The sequence below is a fragment of the Manis javanica genome, chromosome 15 (assembly GCF_040802235.1).
Source record: "Manis javanica isolate MJ-LG chromosome 15, MJ_LKY, whole genome shotgun sequence".
Taxonomy (NCBI): domain Eukaryota; kingdom Metazoa; phylum Chordata; class Mammalia; order Pholidota; family Manidae; genus Manis; species Manis javanica.
The window spans coordinates 25,082,350-25,098,451 of NC_133170.1; the positions used below are offsets into that span (position 1 = coordinate 25,082,350).

The following is a 16,102-nucleotide window of genomic DNA, read 5'->3' on the forward strand; positions in this document are numbered from 1 at the left end:
TGAGAGTCAGCTCTGGACCTTCCTTCTTGCCGACTGGGTCTAAGGAAGGTCCCCTGCTCCATGACGCTTTCCCTGGCCATCTGCAGAAGGCCAGCCCTGCCCGTTCTGCTCTATCATCCCATCCCCTTTACTTCTTCACAGCACATGTTGCCAATTGGTGGTGTCATGTTCGTTTAGTAGTGGACTTGCTTATTGGTATGAATCAATGAATTAACCATGTGAAATATATAGTGTTGAAAAGGAAGTGGAGACTCAGAGCAAAGACAATGGCACTTGTGTTCTGTGCTTGCTCATCTCTTCCGGCAACTTGGGTTGCACTGCCCAGCCACGTACAGTTTCCCAGGTGGTTTCCACCAAGTCATCCTTAAGATATGGCTGGCAAACCAAGTCCCCCCTCCCAGCCAGCCAGCCAGGACCCAACAAGCATCCCTCCAAATCATTCACCAACATCACACAATATAACCATCCCATAAAAATAAGTTTTGTTTGAAATGTTTTGATATAACTATTAAAAAGAGTGCAGAAAAGAATAACCTTCATTCTTCAATTGGCTGAATAGATGATATTAGAAATAAAATCAGATTTTATCATTTTGGTTACATTTAATGTATTTTTGAAAAAAACACTGGTGATACATTTTAAAGGCACCAATGACTCAGAAACATAATTATTTTTTCTGAGCCTCTACAGACCAATCTGGTCAAAAGGGCCCAGTCTTCTAAGAAAGTGGGAAGGAGAGGAAAAGAGGGAGGGGAAGAGATCAGAGGGGAACCAAAGTCCAGGATTCATCCAAATCGCAGCAGCACCCAGAGCTGGCCGAGGGAATGGGGGTTTAGGTGCAGATCAGGCTTTGACAGTGTCTGTGGGGCCTCATTTGCAGAGACAAGGATCCAGTGCATCAATCCTCATTGGCAGCAGAGAAATCATCAGTGTCGAAAGAGGTAATGGTGTCTGGGAGGAAGAATAACCTGTATGTCTTAAATACTGCGGACTCTGCAGGTCTCGTGGCAGCAGCGCACGTTGGGAAGGCTCTGAGGTGTACACGTGCCCAGTCTTAGGGAGCCTCCACGCGTCAGAGTAGCGGGCTACCAAATGTCCCCTGGGCTTAGGGTGCAGGGACACAGCAGCACCTGGAAGCCTGAGCAGAATGCGGGGACGCAGGGCTCGGCGGTGCAGCGTTGTCCAGTGAGGGTCCATCCGAAGACAGGGCCTGAGCATCGGGATCCTGAGCTGCACATGCTGTGCTCAGCAAGAGGCGCTTCTTGGCCGGGGCCTCGTCAGTCAGCTCCTGAGTCCCCTGCTCCCGAGGACGATGGCCAGGACCACGCCTGCCAGTTGGGTGGAGACCTAGGTCAGATGGGCCTGAGGTTGTCAGCAGGGCTGAACTGTGCTCTGGGGAGTGACAAGTGGCGTCCCTGCCCTGAGCTGCAGTGGTATAATCAGAGGCCCACACATGGCGCCGAGAAGTGGGCAGCCTAGGGGTGCGGCGGTGGCCCCCTCTCCCCGCGGCCACCTGCCTGGCAGGCCTCAGTGAGCTGCGGGCTGGCAGGTCCTGGAGGCCCAGCGCTGCTCTCCCGGTTGCCCACAACTCCTTTCAGGTGCCCGGCTCCTGGCTGCCCGTGGCTGCAGGTGCAACATGGTTCACCGCCACCCAGTCCTGCCCTCGCTTCCAGAGCTCATAGCGCTCGGGCTGCAGGGTGCGCACGAAGACATCCATTGGAAAGCTGACCCTGGCCTCCCCGCAGCTGCACTGAGAGGCCGCTTTGCCATAATCAACCCAGCGCGGCATGGCAAAGTTGATGGCCTCTGCGCAGTTGAAGCCGTGGTTGAAGCCAGCGTGGTAGCCATAGGGAAATGTTACTATGAACTCGGCAGCCTCCTGCATGACCCGACTGAAGGGGATCCTGTTGTCCCTGAGGACAGTGGGCGACATGAGGGCCACCTTGTGCCGCAGGAAGGCCCCACAACTGTGGGCACTGGCCGGGAAGAGCTCCTTGGCCAGGCGTTCAAGTCGCCAGCCATGCTCTGGGGGCACCGCATACCACGTTTTGGGCTCCCTGAAGTGCACATAGTTGATACTGTACAAGTCCATGTCCTCTGTGTGCCATGCAAACGTGGTCTTCCACATGCCGAAGTACAGGTAGGGTGTGTTGACGCCTTCGATGACCACCCCACACTCCTGCTCCAGCAGGTCCTGAATGGTTCTCAGGTGTCTGAGGTTCCACGGCTTAGTGTTTTTATCAAATAAGGAGCCGTTGACGTCAGCGCCATAGATTGGTGAACTATAGAGCCGGGTTTTCCAGAATTTTCGCTCCAAATCGTCAAAATCCGAGTGCGGTGGTGCCTGATATTTAGCACTGGTCGCGAGGTAGCAATACTCCCCGACCGTCATGGCCTTCTTCTTCTTGGAGTATTGAGTGAACACACCAGCCCCGCCCCGAGACAGCCTGGTGGAGGGGAGTGGGGATTAGGATGTCACTGATGTCATCATAGGTCTTCCTGGCTTCCCACCCCTTGGGGGGGGATTATTTTGGCCACACCTGCTCGGTGTGCACCTTGAGATTCCATATAAATAATATATTTCTCAAAATCATTAAACTCTTCTTCAGTTGGGTAGAAGGTCATGATTCTACACCTTGGGTTCTGGGTACAGTTTGCCTGAGACTTCATAGCTTCCATAACGAAGAACAAACTCTTAAGTCTTCAGGTATGGTCTGGATAGATGAGGATGGTGGAAAATGCTGTTATTCCAAAATTAGTTTTTGAGTGTCTTTGAGTCAGCAGGAACTACCCGTGGACTTTGATGCAAATGAGATGATCGTTTTTTGGGCTTGCTGGTTCACCAGGCGACTGCCCTCTGGGCAGAAGCTGATACAGGAGGCTGAACGTGCAACTCTGTGACGTTCCTCAGCTGGCACTGGGGTTTGTTCTCTGAGGCCTCCTGACTCACCCAGTCCTGGGTGTATGGTATTCCAAATGTACTGTCTCCAGGACAGTGTTTAAAACAAAAACCTAGAAGAAAGAATACAAAAGCTTGAACATTAATGTTTGGACAGAGTTATTCAGGAGGTACAAGTAAAATACCATGGGATCCCACCATGGGATATTATCCCACACTCAAAGAAAGGCTAAAATTTTATAAGATTGACAATATAGGATGTGGTGTTGATGTAGAACAATGAGAATTCTCATACCTCAGAGAGGGAATGGAAATCACACTTTGGGAAACTATTTGGACAGTATCTACTAAAATTGAACTTATGCATGTGTAAGATAGGACATACACAGGTGCTATGATTCAGCTGTTACCACCTGTCTAGGTAATCTTTACAGCTGTGCATGGAAAGTCACCTCCAATAACACTCATAACAATATTATTTCTAGTAGCAAATACTGGAGACAACCCAAATGTCCATCAACAGTAGAATGGACAAATGCATTGTGGTACAGTCCTACAGTGGAATACAATAGAGCACTGCAAATTACATGAGCATATAGGGATAATTTTGCAAACATGATACTGGGCAATATTATCCACACCTAAAAGAATATCAGATCCATTATTCCAATTTTACATGAAATTTCATCTTTTTATCTAAGTATATATAAAGAAGGAGGTAAAGTAATCTGTGTTAGAGTCAGAGCAGTGGTTACCTTTGGGAAAGAGGTTGTGAGTGGGAACATGAGGGGGGATCTCTGGAGAAACATTGATATTTTGTTTGGAATCTAGGTGCTGGTTACACAGCCATCAGAATAGCTAATTGTTATTCAACCAGCTGTTAAGATTTTACAAATTTCCATGTTTATTTAAAAACAGAGTTTAGAGTGAGAAGCACTGAAGACTAAGAGACACATTTCATTGTATTAAAAGAAAAAGGAAGAATGAAAATAAATGAACTAGACATTTGAAGTTAGGAAATGGAAGAAGGAGTAAAGAAATAAAAGAATAAAGATGAAATTAATGAAAAATAATACATGCAAAACAGAAGGATGATGGCCAAAAATGTCATTTGAAGAGACTAAGAAATGCAACAACCCATGAGCATAACTGATAAGAAAGGCTAGAAAGTAGAAATAAACAATACTAAGAATTAAACAGTACACAGATCTAGTAATATAGTAGAGAATTTTTCTAAATCTCAAGAGAATCTTATGAGCATCTGATATCAACATTTTCAACAGATAAGAAGACAATTTTCTAGAGAGGAAACATACAGAAAATGGATCCAAGAAAAAACAAGAAAGCTCAAATGGCCCAATTAAGAATCTGGATCAAAATATGACCCCCCCAAAAAACCCTGAGACACAGCATTTATAGGTGAACCTAGCAAATTTTTAAGAAAACAACTGATTATACAAATCTTTCATGCTATAGAAAAGGTGGTAAAGCTACTCAGATGAGGCTATACTTATCTGATAGCAAAACTGGAAAAGGACAGCAGAAAATAAAGCATAAATGAAAGCTTGCTAAATATAGTATTATCTAACCAATAAAGCAATGCTAAAAGAATAATACATCGTGACCAAATAGACTGTATCTCAGGAATGCAAGGATGATTCAACATCACAAGATCTAATGACATAATCAGAATATTAATGAAGGAAAAACATCATCTTATAGGTACCAGTAAAGGATTTCACAAAATTGAACATTCATTCATGATTTGAAAACTTTTTACTTGAAACCCATTCAGAAAAACTACTACAGTAAGATAAAGTGTTTCAATGTAAAAACAAATAGCAAGTATCCTTAAGAGTGAAACAAGAGAAACGTCTTGTTTAAGGTAGAAAAACAGATACATCAGCAAACTCATTAGCACGATCTCAAGTGGTCCTTTCTTCTAATTTCCTAGTTTTTCCCCTCTACAAATACTCTGTTTTTACCTAAACTTTGAACATGCTTACTGCATCCTTCTTAGACTCCTCCACATGTTCTGAATGTCCCTGTGTGATCTGGGCCGCCATCACCCCTTCCCCTGGCTTTCTCCTCTTCCTGGCTGTGTCTCAGAAGAGCCTGCACTCCTCCTACCTGATGTTCTTTACACATAGGCAGCTCCCCTACCCCTTCAAGGCTGAGCTTAAATATATGATCTTTTCAGTGAGGTCTCTTCTGGTAGTTTAGGATAAAATTAGGGATTATTTTCTCTCAAGAAAACATACACTCTCCTCTCAAGAAAACCTCTCCAAATGAAACATACTGCTGATCAGGATTTATAAGTCTCTTCAAAATTCTAATCAGCCACACCCCAATCCCATCACCCCTAATCACAACTGAATCCAATCAGCTATCCAACCAGCTCTTCCAATTGAACTACTCTTCCTTGTTCTAGTAATAGCATACTTTTCAGTGTTATCAGCCCAGAAAGCATTAGTGTTTTGCCTGAATTTTTTTCTGAGATTTCTTATAAGAAAATAGAAAAGGGAAAGGACTGCCAACCCTCAACAAATCTGAAATCATATTTTAAAAATAAAAAAAACTTGTAAGCTCAAACAAATAGCTTCCTTCCACAGCCAGAGTTACAGAGACTAGAGCTCAGGTCTGCAGCAAGGATTGGTCTGATAGTCTTACAAAAGCCACAAGCAAGGGTCTCAGAGAGCAAGCCTTTCCTTTGCCCCAGAAAGCAGCCCCAAAGGAATGAGACCTCAGAATAAAAGACACACCTGTTAAGAGGAGAAACATGCCTACTATCATAAGTTGGTGCATGAAATCAGAGGAGACTTCCTAGAGATTCCGAATCCATCTGGAGTCACCTTACAGAATTATTGGGAATTTGTGAGTTACTGGTTCTGGACAAATTCTCTGAAAATTTGTCAGAAACCAAGAGCAGATCCAGATTTCATGGGGTCTGAAGATAATACAAATTTCAGGGCCTTAGGAATGGAAAGATTTCCCTGGGAAAGCTGCCAGGATGGGAGGGAAAGTAGTGGAGTAAAGATAGCACCGTTGTCAGGGCACAAAACACCATTGGTACTGGGGTCTGCACAGAGCCATGGGGAGATGAAAGTCAGGCCAAGGAAATGGGGTGAGGAGGAGCTCCAGGAGGAGGAAACCCCATTCCCTTTAGAGGTCTAGGCGTTTTTGCCCTGCAGTCTTCCCAATAAGACTTCAAAAGATCAGCTTGCCTGCCACAGAGTAAAATAGTAACACCCCCTATACCTTATTGGTAACTCCACAAGGAGATCTTTTAACTATCTTATTGATGACTTCAAATTTTCCCTTTTACTTTATGCTATTCAACTGTAAACTGCCATCCTCTTCCACCATTATTTCTCCCATATTTCCATTCCATCCTTTCTCAAGTACATCCACTTGATCCCATATCTTCCCTTACTGAACCAATAAAGCACCATCTCTTCTTCCACCTCTTGTAGTTCTTGTTTAGCGCCTATAATTTATACCTTATATACTGTGAACAGCAGTCGCCTTTACTTAGCACTTCACTTTGCCAGGCCCTTTATTAAACACTTTCTATATAGTATCTCACTGAAACCTCACAGGTAGTTTATGAAGTTGGTCTATTATTACTCCCAATCAGTGGAGTAGAAAATGAAATGTAGAAAAATGTATATTTAATTTAACAGCTTGTGCTCTCCATCTCTAGAACTTTATCTGTTCTCTCCATGACTATCTCTACTGTTAAATTTCTTAAATCAACACCTACCCCTTATTCCAGGACACAGTCAATTAAATATCACAGTCATCTTTGTCTCTTGAATCATCAGTTATCAATCTATTTCCTGATTTAAGCTGCCGTCTTCCCTCTCACCTTCGTTTCAATACCAAACATATTGAAAACATACATGAAAATAGTTTGCATCCACAAACGCATTTCCTCCCCTCTCTCACCTTCTGCTTCTGCCCCCACTTCTCCGCCTAAACTGATGGCTACAAATCATCGAGCTGTTTCCTCCCAAATGCCGCTCCAGGGGCTACACTTGATCTCTGCACATCCTTGGTTCACAGACACCTTCTTGCTCCTAAAGGCCTCTGACCTCCCTGACGCTGCTCTTAACTGCCTGGTTCTTCCTCTTCCTCCTTAGTTCCACTTCCTTTCCTTGCCACACACAGATGCAGGGAACATCTCTCCTAAATTCTTTTTCTTTCTCCCTTTAAATTCCCTATTTATGTTGATAGCTTTCTTTAGTACTGCACTTTCTCTCCTTACAAGTATTACTTATTGTTATAGCTTTCCTTAATACTGACTTTCTCCTAAGCTTCTGCTTTCCTTCTTTATCTTAGGCAGGTCCACTAAGCCCCTGAAATTAACTTGTTTAGTACAAATTGATCATCTTTCTTCTGAAACTAATTTTCTCCTTTAGATGTCTATTTCTACAAATGGTAAAACAGTTATCCTACTCACCTTCATCAACCATTACATCTCCCTGCCCAGCCTATAGGCAGTGGTTGTCAGGGGAGCCTAAGATTATCTACTGGGAGACCCCAAGAACACTTGCACAGCACAGGAGGCTTCTGTGCTCCTTACCTTCCCTGTATAAGACCCCAAGGACCCAGTTTGCTTTCCTCTCCTACTTAGCTGTCACCACCCAAGCCAGACCTTGGCTGCTTTGCGCCGGGATCGCCCTGTGATAGTATCATGTCATAGGCTTCCTACTCACCCTAATTTTATAATCTTAAAAAATTCTGTAATGATATTTTATAAATTCTTCAAATATTTCTTGGGAACATGTAATCAAATTCTCCATTCTATTTGGAAACTTGCTCTAAAGAAATGGGAAGAATGAACAATTTAGAAGGAGAGCTAAATATCAAAAGCTTAAATACCATGCTAAGGGCCTTTCCCTTAAGAAATAATAAATGCTGACTATGAATATTACACAAGACCTCATTTCTTACTGAAATATCGAATATACAGTTGAAATAATCTTTGAGTTGAGCACTTTGTATCTGTTTTATAAGCTAAATTATTTCCTTTGTGCATTTCTAAGGATTCTAGGAAGAATGAGGCATGACTTTCATATCTATTATATATGTGTCTGTGTGTGTCTGTATATAAGTCTTCAGCTATTGAGCAACAAAAGGTAATCTTTTATGTTATAATACAAATATATATATAATAACTAGTATATATAACATATGTAAGTATATATTGCATATAATAATATAACTGCACTCAAAACAAAACTGCTCAGAATTTGCCAGGTACAAAGACAGTAATCCTTCAGTATTCCAGCCAAATGTGTCACTTCTCTGTGATCCCAGCTGCTTGCTTTCAAGCTCGGCTACAGGTACTAGTTGAGAATCAATAAATACACTTTCACTGCAGATACACATTATATCCTTATCCATGGTATCCACAGCAACACAGAAATTCTTTATCTAAGGAAACTTGACAGTTCTTACAATGGTGGAAAGGTATTGTCTTATCAGAATGATTAAAAAATAATACCTGGTCTCTTAAACTTAATGGATCTCTGGAAATTACAAAGTCTTTCCTCTGTGTCTTTTAAAAATAATTCCTCCAACCTTTCCTTGTGTGTATGGGTGGGGGGGTGTTTTCAGCTAGAGAAGGTGAGGAGTGACATGAATAAATTTAAAAATCCCTTTCACTTCAGTGTCCAGATTGCACACCAGTTTCAGGATAGCAGGAAAGCCTTTTTGTCTTTCATGCTGCATACATATTTCAATTCTATTATCTCAAATGGGGATTGTTTGACAAAATGCCTCAGGCGTTGGCCACTGTCTCTGCTGACAATATCTAAATTGTGTTCAACAAAAACTTTCTTCTCGAGTTAGAAAATCTACTTAACCATTGATTGAAAATAATTTATAGCCATAATATTTGATGGCTGAATAAATTCTATTTTATTAAGGCAAATGTCTCAATTTTCCCCTCTTATTGGGCAGTTATTTTGTTTTTACTTTTCCATGACTATTACTAATCACTTATATTTATACTGTATTTCACTACCTAAAACAGTATATACAGTAAAATATTGGTTGAATGAATGAAATTCCTTAGACTAGTTATTAGGAATGGAATTACTGCATTTTAGTATTTAAATATTGTTAAGATCCTAACACATATTGCTAAAACTTTTCAGAAAGAATATGTCATTTCATATTCTCACCACTGAGTAACTTCACTTAGGGGGGTGGGTGGGTGAAGCTTTCCTAATTTGGTAAGTGAAAAAGTGTAGCTCAAGTTTTAATTTACCTTTCTTGGATTACCATGAAGGATGCTATTTTTTCTTTCATGATTATCAGCCATTGGATTTCATCGTATGTATTGGTTCATATCTTTTACCCATTTTTCTCATCTACTTATACTAACATTTTACAGATTACTTATATGCATATTTCACATGTTATTTTACATAATTAACCATTTAAATATTGCTCATATGAATAGTTTACATATTAAAATAAGCCCTTTGTTATATAAGCTCATAGGTTTTCTTTCCAGTTTGCCATTTAGTTTATAACTAATTCTATTTCATTGCAAATGTTTTTGACATACATTTCAATGTCTTATGGTGCTGTTTATCTTTTCCTTTGTGATGTCTTTCATGTCTTTCATATTCAGTAAGTTACTTCCCTGTCCAGAGACAATTAGTATCACCTCATGGTTTTTCATTTTTATACATTAATTTTATCTTTAATTCTGATTTTAATTATACCTTTCATTTTAACTGGTTTATTTTATTAATTTATTTTATTGTCTTGTGTGTATGGTGTGAGGAATAAGGAAACTGGTCCACAGGCCTCTATATATGACCTGTTTGCTGTGTGTTTTCTCTTGTTTGTAGAAGCTCTGTGCTGTCCCAGTATTCTTAAATTTTTTCAGTCTCAAAGTTCAGGTGCTTTGGTTTCAAGACATTTTTTAAGTTACTTCTTTGATGACTTCCTGTACATTTTTCCTATGCACATTAACTCCTGTTATTTGGATATTGCACCTCATGGATTGGACCTTAATTTTTGTATCTTTTCTTCTCCCACTTTTCTATCCCTTTATCACTACACTCTCTCTTTTGAAAAATGCCCTCATCTTTACTTCCCCAGCTCCTTTAACTGTGTCTTTTTCATTTCCCCTATGAAAATTTTAATTTCCAACAGGTCATTTCTGATCCCTTAGCTTTTTTTGTGTATTTGTACCTTCCCCCACTCTTTTTTCCCCCCAGTCTTATTGTCCTGTTGTTTCACATGTGCACTTCTTGAATCTCTCTGAAAATACTAAAATGTCAGTGGGTTTGAAGTGTTTTTTTCCCCCTGCATGGTCTGTTTCTTTGAAATTTCTTTTTACATTTTTTTTCATTTTGTTTTCTTTCACCTGTAAAGCTTTCCTCAAATGTGTGATGATCCTTAGTAGTTGGATCATATATGAGTATAGCACAAAAAGAAGCTGATTCAAAACTGGGTGTTTGGATAGGTTTGGGGATGATGCTTCCCTGAATGGTGATCTGGCTGGGCTGTGTCCTGGGTGAAACGCTCACACTGGCATCTCTAAGAGATTGTCATATGCAACAGTGAAGGATCTTCCAATCGTCTTCCTGGAAGGGACAGGCCTGGCTTCCCCACCACATGGAAAAAGATCCTGACATTTCCAATATCCAACTTGTGAAACTCACCAAATCAATTTGTTTTCCCAATGACAACTACACTGCCTGTGGTTCCTGAAAATTCTCAGTTCAGAGACTACCTTCTCCACTTGCTCTAGGAAATGAAACTTGGTTTTCCATCAAGATGAGAGAGGAGCAGTTTATCCTGCTACTAGAGAATGCGAGGGAGTCTGAGGCTCCAACTGCTTCTTAGACTTTCATCAAATCTTCCTTAGCCTCTGAAAGGAAACGAGCGACACACAGCAGCAATTCACCGGAGAATTCCGCTTTATTAGGGAAAGGTGCTGGGTTATATAGGAAGGGGCATGAATTGATTGAGGTGTCACTTCTACGGGGCTGGTGGCTGTTGGCTAGGTGCTGGGATTGGGAGGGGGGCGAGAGGTGATTGGGCTTCAGATGGCGCCGGCGGGAACCGAGGACCCCGAAGAGAAGCCGGAAGTTTGCCATCTTATTGGTGGGGACCCTTCATTCCCCCCTTTCTCCTCTATGGGTTTGTGGACGTTGCTTTCTCTCTGGCTGCTTCCTGCTGAACAGGGGCGGAGAAGGGAGTGAGGGCTTGAGGATTGGGAGGAAAGGGTTGATAGGACTCCCCGCAGTAAGGACGAGTAGATGTGGACTTCTTCAGGTTTGGAAATCAATGAAGGTTCCCTGTAACCATAGGTTGAGGACCTGTTGATTCCAATGGTGCCAAGAGGATATGGGTGTCAGGAGTCAGGTGTCTGCGGCCATTGTTTCCAGGAACAGTTTCCAGTGGAGAGAGGGGTCCATCTCAGCGTGTGGTGAGGAGGTCACCTGAGGGTGAGGGATCTTCTGTGGCCAGAAGCTGGTAGTTCCTGAGTAAAAGCTGGTTGAAAGCTTGATTAGAGATTTTTCCGACTTGGGATTTGATGAACTTTATTATACAGGGTAAGAAGAGACAGGCGAGAAGAATGATTATTATGGGGCCTGCAATGGGCCAGAGCTAGGTGAGGAGGGATTTTGTTAGTATTGAAGAGAATGGGTTGGAATTGGAAGCAGAGTGGAGGCTGGAGGCAAGGTCGGTGAGTTTGGTAATGTCAGTTTCTACAATGCCAGATTCGTTGATGTAATAGCAGCACTCTTCTCAGAGGAAGACGCAGGTGCCGCCCTTCTTGGCTGTAAGCAGATCTAGGGCTCTCCGGTTTTGAAGGGTGACTTTAGCTAGCGAAGTGACTTGTCTTTGGAGAGAGGCTAGAGAATCGGCAGTGGATGTCAGGGCTCCCTCAAGTGTGGCGTCGAGATCTCTAACTGCCCATAGAGAGTGACCCAAGGCTTCTCCCGAAAACCATGCCCCAATGGCTGAGGTGATCAAAGAGCTACTGACCATGATGGGAAGGAAAGCAGCTCTTTTTGTGCACGAGGGCAAGGGAGGTTGGAGCTCAAGGAATTCTGCCATGCTGTAAAGTGTTAACTGTGGGATTAGGGTGACGAGAATGCAGGGTGTATCGGAGTTGAGAGGCAGTGAGTTGGAAAGACTGCTATTACACTAAAAGAAGTGTCCCGGTTGTGTGAAAGTCTTAGAGCCGGAGGTAGGGGTGTAGATAGAAAGGCAGTGAAGTGCACTGGAGGGGGGTGGAGTTGGGCCTACACAGTGGTGGATGGTGAGATTATCTGCGTATTCTGGTTCCCATAGGGGTATGTCTGCCAGGGGGCAGAAGGGTTGTCTTTCTGCATGGAAGGAGTAGTTGGAAATATTAAGGGGCACAGCAGCTAGCAGTGGGCGCTGTAGTGATGCACACAAGAAACAATTGGCTGTGTTAAGGGTGTGGTTGAGAAAGATGGTGGTGTCCTGAATGAGCTGTAATGAAGAATAGGAGAAATGGGAAGAGGGGTGGGGATAAGAAGATGTAGAGGCGCCGTCAAGAGTTTGGATAATGACTTTTTCGGAATGTCTGGTATGTGATGCAACTTGAGAGATCTGGGAATGAGGGAACATACTTTTGAGAGATATGAAGGGTACCGTGGGGGGTCAAGGACCCCCCCCCATAGTAAACTGAGGCTGTGACTCTGGCAGCTCATCAAGAGTCCCAGGGATCTGGGATTGATAAGGAGAATGAGCCATTGGGATATTTCATGAAACGGTTGGAGGAGTAATACTGTGGGTACTGGAAGTTACTCATGTAGTGAATGGCGCAAGACCAGTAGGGACATCTCCTGTAGGTGTCTGGCCATCACTTGCAATAGGCTTGTCTTTGGTCATAGAGGCAGCAGAGGTAGGGAGAATAAGGGTAGCTGCTAGTGAACACTTTGGTGGAGGGAGGAAAGTGGAGGTATAAAGGCTCAGAGCAGCCTTTCAGAGGGCAGTCTGATGTGGCAATGAGGGCAGTAACTTTTGTTTGATGCTGTGTGTAAGTCTGTCTAACTTTGAATCGCTATACAAAGGAGGCTGGGGTGGCAGGGAAGACAATAGGAATGAGGGAAAAAAAAGCTAGAGCGCAGTAAAGGAGGAAAAAGTCATCATTCGGGTATGGATGGCAAAGAGGGTGAACGGGATTTTGGAGGAAAGAGGACAGTAAGGTCAGGAGTCTGGAAAGAGGGAGAGTCTATAAACTTTTGTAGGTTAAGAGATCTTTTAGGTGATGTGGGGACAGAATGGTAGGGGGCGCCCTGAATGTCAGTTTATGAGCTTCCTTCTGCAAGAGCTGTCTAGCGGCTAATGCTCGTAGGCAGGGGGCTCATCCCCGAACTGTGGAGTCTAATTGCTTGGAGAGATAAGTTACTGGGGCAAAGGATGGGCCATAATATTGGCTTAGGACTCTTAGAGCTTGACTGGACCTCTCATGAATGTATAATGAGAAGGGCTTCGACAAATCAGGGAGATGGAGAGCTGGGGCTTCCACAAGGGCTTGACAGAGCTTAATGAAGGAGTGTCGGGGTGAGAAGGATAATGGTTTTTTAGGGGGGGCTCTTGCTGAGGTCGTATAGGGGTCTTGCCAACTGGGAGCAGGGAGAAGTTAGGGATCTATGCTCTAAAATATCTAGCCAGGCTTAGAAAGGAAAGGATTTCTGTCTTGGTTTTGGGAATGGGCAGGTCAGAGAGGAGCTATTTTCTGTCTAAGGTAATGGACTTTCTTTGTTGAGATAGAAGAAATCTGAGGTAAGTGACAGGAGGGGAAGAGATTTGAGCTTTGACGGGAGATACTCGGTAACTTCTGGAAGCTAGAAGGTTAAGTAGGGAGGCAGTGTCAAGTTGAGACTGTTCTCACGAGAGACTGCAGAGTAGAAGATTGTCCATGTATTATAATAAGGTGGACTTGGAGTGATCATGATGAAACTGTTTGAGGTCCTGAGCTAGGACCTGTCTAAAAATATGGGGACTATCTTGGAAGCTTTGTGGCAAAACTGTCCAAGTGAGTTGTTCAGAATGTCTTGTGTATGGGTCCGTCCAGGTGAAGATGAAAAAATCTTGGGAGCAGGGGCTTAGAGGGATAGAAAAATGGGTCCTTGAGATCTAGGACTGAGAAGTGGGAAGCCGAGGCAGGGATCTGCGATAAAAGGCTGTATGGATTTGGAACTAAGGGATGGATAGGGACAACGGCTATGTTGATGAGGCGAAGGTCTTGGACAAGGCGGAAAGATCTGTTGGTTTTTTTAACAGCTAATATGGGGGTATTAAATGGGGAGTGAGTGGGTCTGAGGTAATTTTTGTTTAAGAGATCTTGAATGATGGGTTGGAGGCCTATGAGGGCTGAAGTGGTTAGGGGGTATTGGGCCTGACAGATATACTGAGAGGGGTCACGTAATTTGATAGAGGCAGGGGTACATAGGGCCACGGAGGGGCTTGTAATGTCCTAAACTTGGGGATTTACAGGGTATATGAGGGCAGAACCGGAGCTTTCATTTGGTAGAGGGGGGTTGTTGGCTATGAGGGCCATCAGAAAGGGAGTACTGGGGGCTGTGGGAGTGGATATAGTTATGGAAACGTGGAGGAGGGAAAGGATGTCCCATCTTAGTAAAGGGATGGGACACTGGGGCATAACCAGGAAGGAGTGGGAGAAAGGTATGGGATTGTCTTGGATTGTGCATAAAGGGGGGTGGGGGGGTTTAATGGGAAAATCTGTTTACCTCTTACCCTGACTATAGGAGTAATGGCAGGGATGGTAGGGCCCCAGTATTCTCGTAAGACTGAGAAGGTGGCTCCTGTGTCTAGGAGGAAGGAGATGGGGCGACCTTCTACTGTTAAAGTAACCCTGGGCTGCTGTTTGGTGATGGAAATGGTCGGGCGAGAAGCCCCCAGGCCCCATTAATCTTCTTCTGCCAGACCCACTATGGCGGGCTTAGGATGGGGGTTGTTCATCCAGCCTCCCCTTCGCGTGGTTGGGCAATCAGACCCCCAGTGGCCCTTTTTGTGGCATCTGGGGCATGGGGTGGTAGGAGATCTGGGGGAGGGGCACGCCCTTGACCAATGTCCCTCTTTTCCACACTTGAAACAAGCTCCTGTGGGGGGCTTGTTTGTAGAGGGGCGCCCAGGTTGTGGTTTTATCAGCTGGGCCAACATTTGGAAATTGGCCTGATCAGCCTTTTGTTTACGGCGTTCTTTCTTCTCTTCCCGGTTATGGAAGACTTTAAAGGCCACTGTTAGGATCTCAGTCTGTGGGGTAGCGGGGCCCTGTTCTAACTTTTTGAGTTTAGCTTTAATGTTGGGGTAGCTTTGAGCTAGGAAGTATGTCATAAGGACATGTCTTCCTTCAGGTGTTTCTGGGTCCAGGCTGGTATACTGTAATAGGGCTTGAGTGCGTCTGTCTAAGAACTCGGAGGGGGTTTCGTCTCTCTTTTGAATTATGTCTTGGAGCTTTTGAAAATTGACTACTTTACAAGCTGACTTTTTCAGACCTGCTATTAAGCAGGAGGCAAAAATATCTCGAGAGCGGAGACTCATGGCGGTGTTATAATCCCAGTGTGGGTCTTGTTCGGGGACAGCAGTGGGGCCAGGGGGATAGGTGGGGTCAGTCCTGTGGGTTTTGGTAGCCTGCGTTTGGGCGAAGTCCCAAACTCGTCTACGCTCTTCAGGGAGGAGAGTATTGGCCAGGAGCATGAAAATGTCATGATGTGTGAGGCTGTAAGACTGGAGGGTCTATTGAAACTCCCTGATGTATGTCGTGGGATCAGTCGAAAAGGAACCTAGGTGTTTCTCTAGTTGGGCTAAATCTCCTAAGGAGAAAGGGATGTGAACGCTCACGATGCCTTCGGATCCTGCTACCTCCCGGAGGGGGACGATAATTTTGGGAGGCCCTCGGGACCGAGTCTGGGGGGGACTGAAGGGTTCTGGCTCAGTCTGTGGGGGAGTGATGTGGTCTAGCCGTGCCTAGTCGATCAGGTCCTGAAGTGCAGAAGGGGGGCAAAGAAAATAAAGAAAGAAAGAATCGGACCCACATGTCGCCAGCTAGCAGCTCAGCTGCTTACTTCTGCCGCTCTAGTTGGGCTTGAACTCATGACTCTGAATTAAGAGTCCCATGCTGTACTAACTGAGCTGCAGCAGGGCTCTAGTTAATTGCTTATGGAATGC

General features: G+C 44.0%; 1 protein-coding gene and 1 pseudogene across 18 annotated transcripts in view; one reads left to right on the forward strand and one right to left on the reverse strand.

The window, feature by feature from the left end:
• The window catches only part of LOC140846516 (spliceosome-associated protein CWC15 homolog), an 89,084-nt gene that overhangs the window by 23,986 nt on the left and 48,996 nt on the right, over positions 1 to 16,102 (forward strand). The gene's annotated exons all lie outside the window — the stretch shown is intronic.
• LOC140846515 (lysine-specific demethylase 4D-like) lies at positions 68 to 3,314 on the reverse strand (annotated as a pseudogene).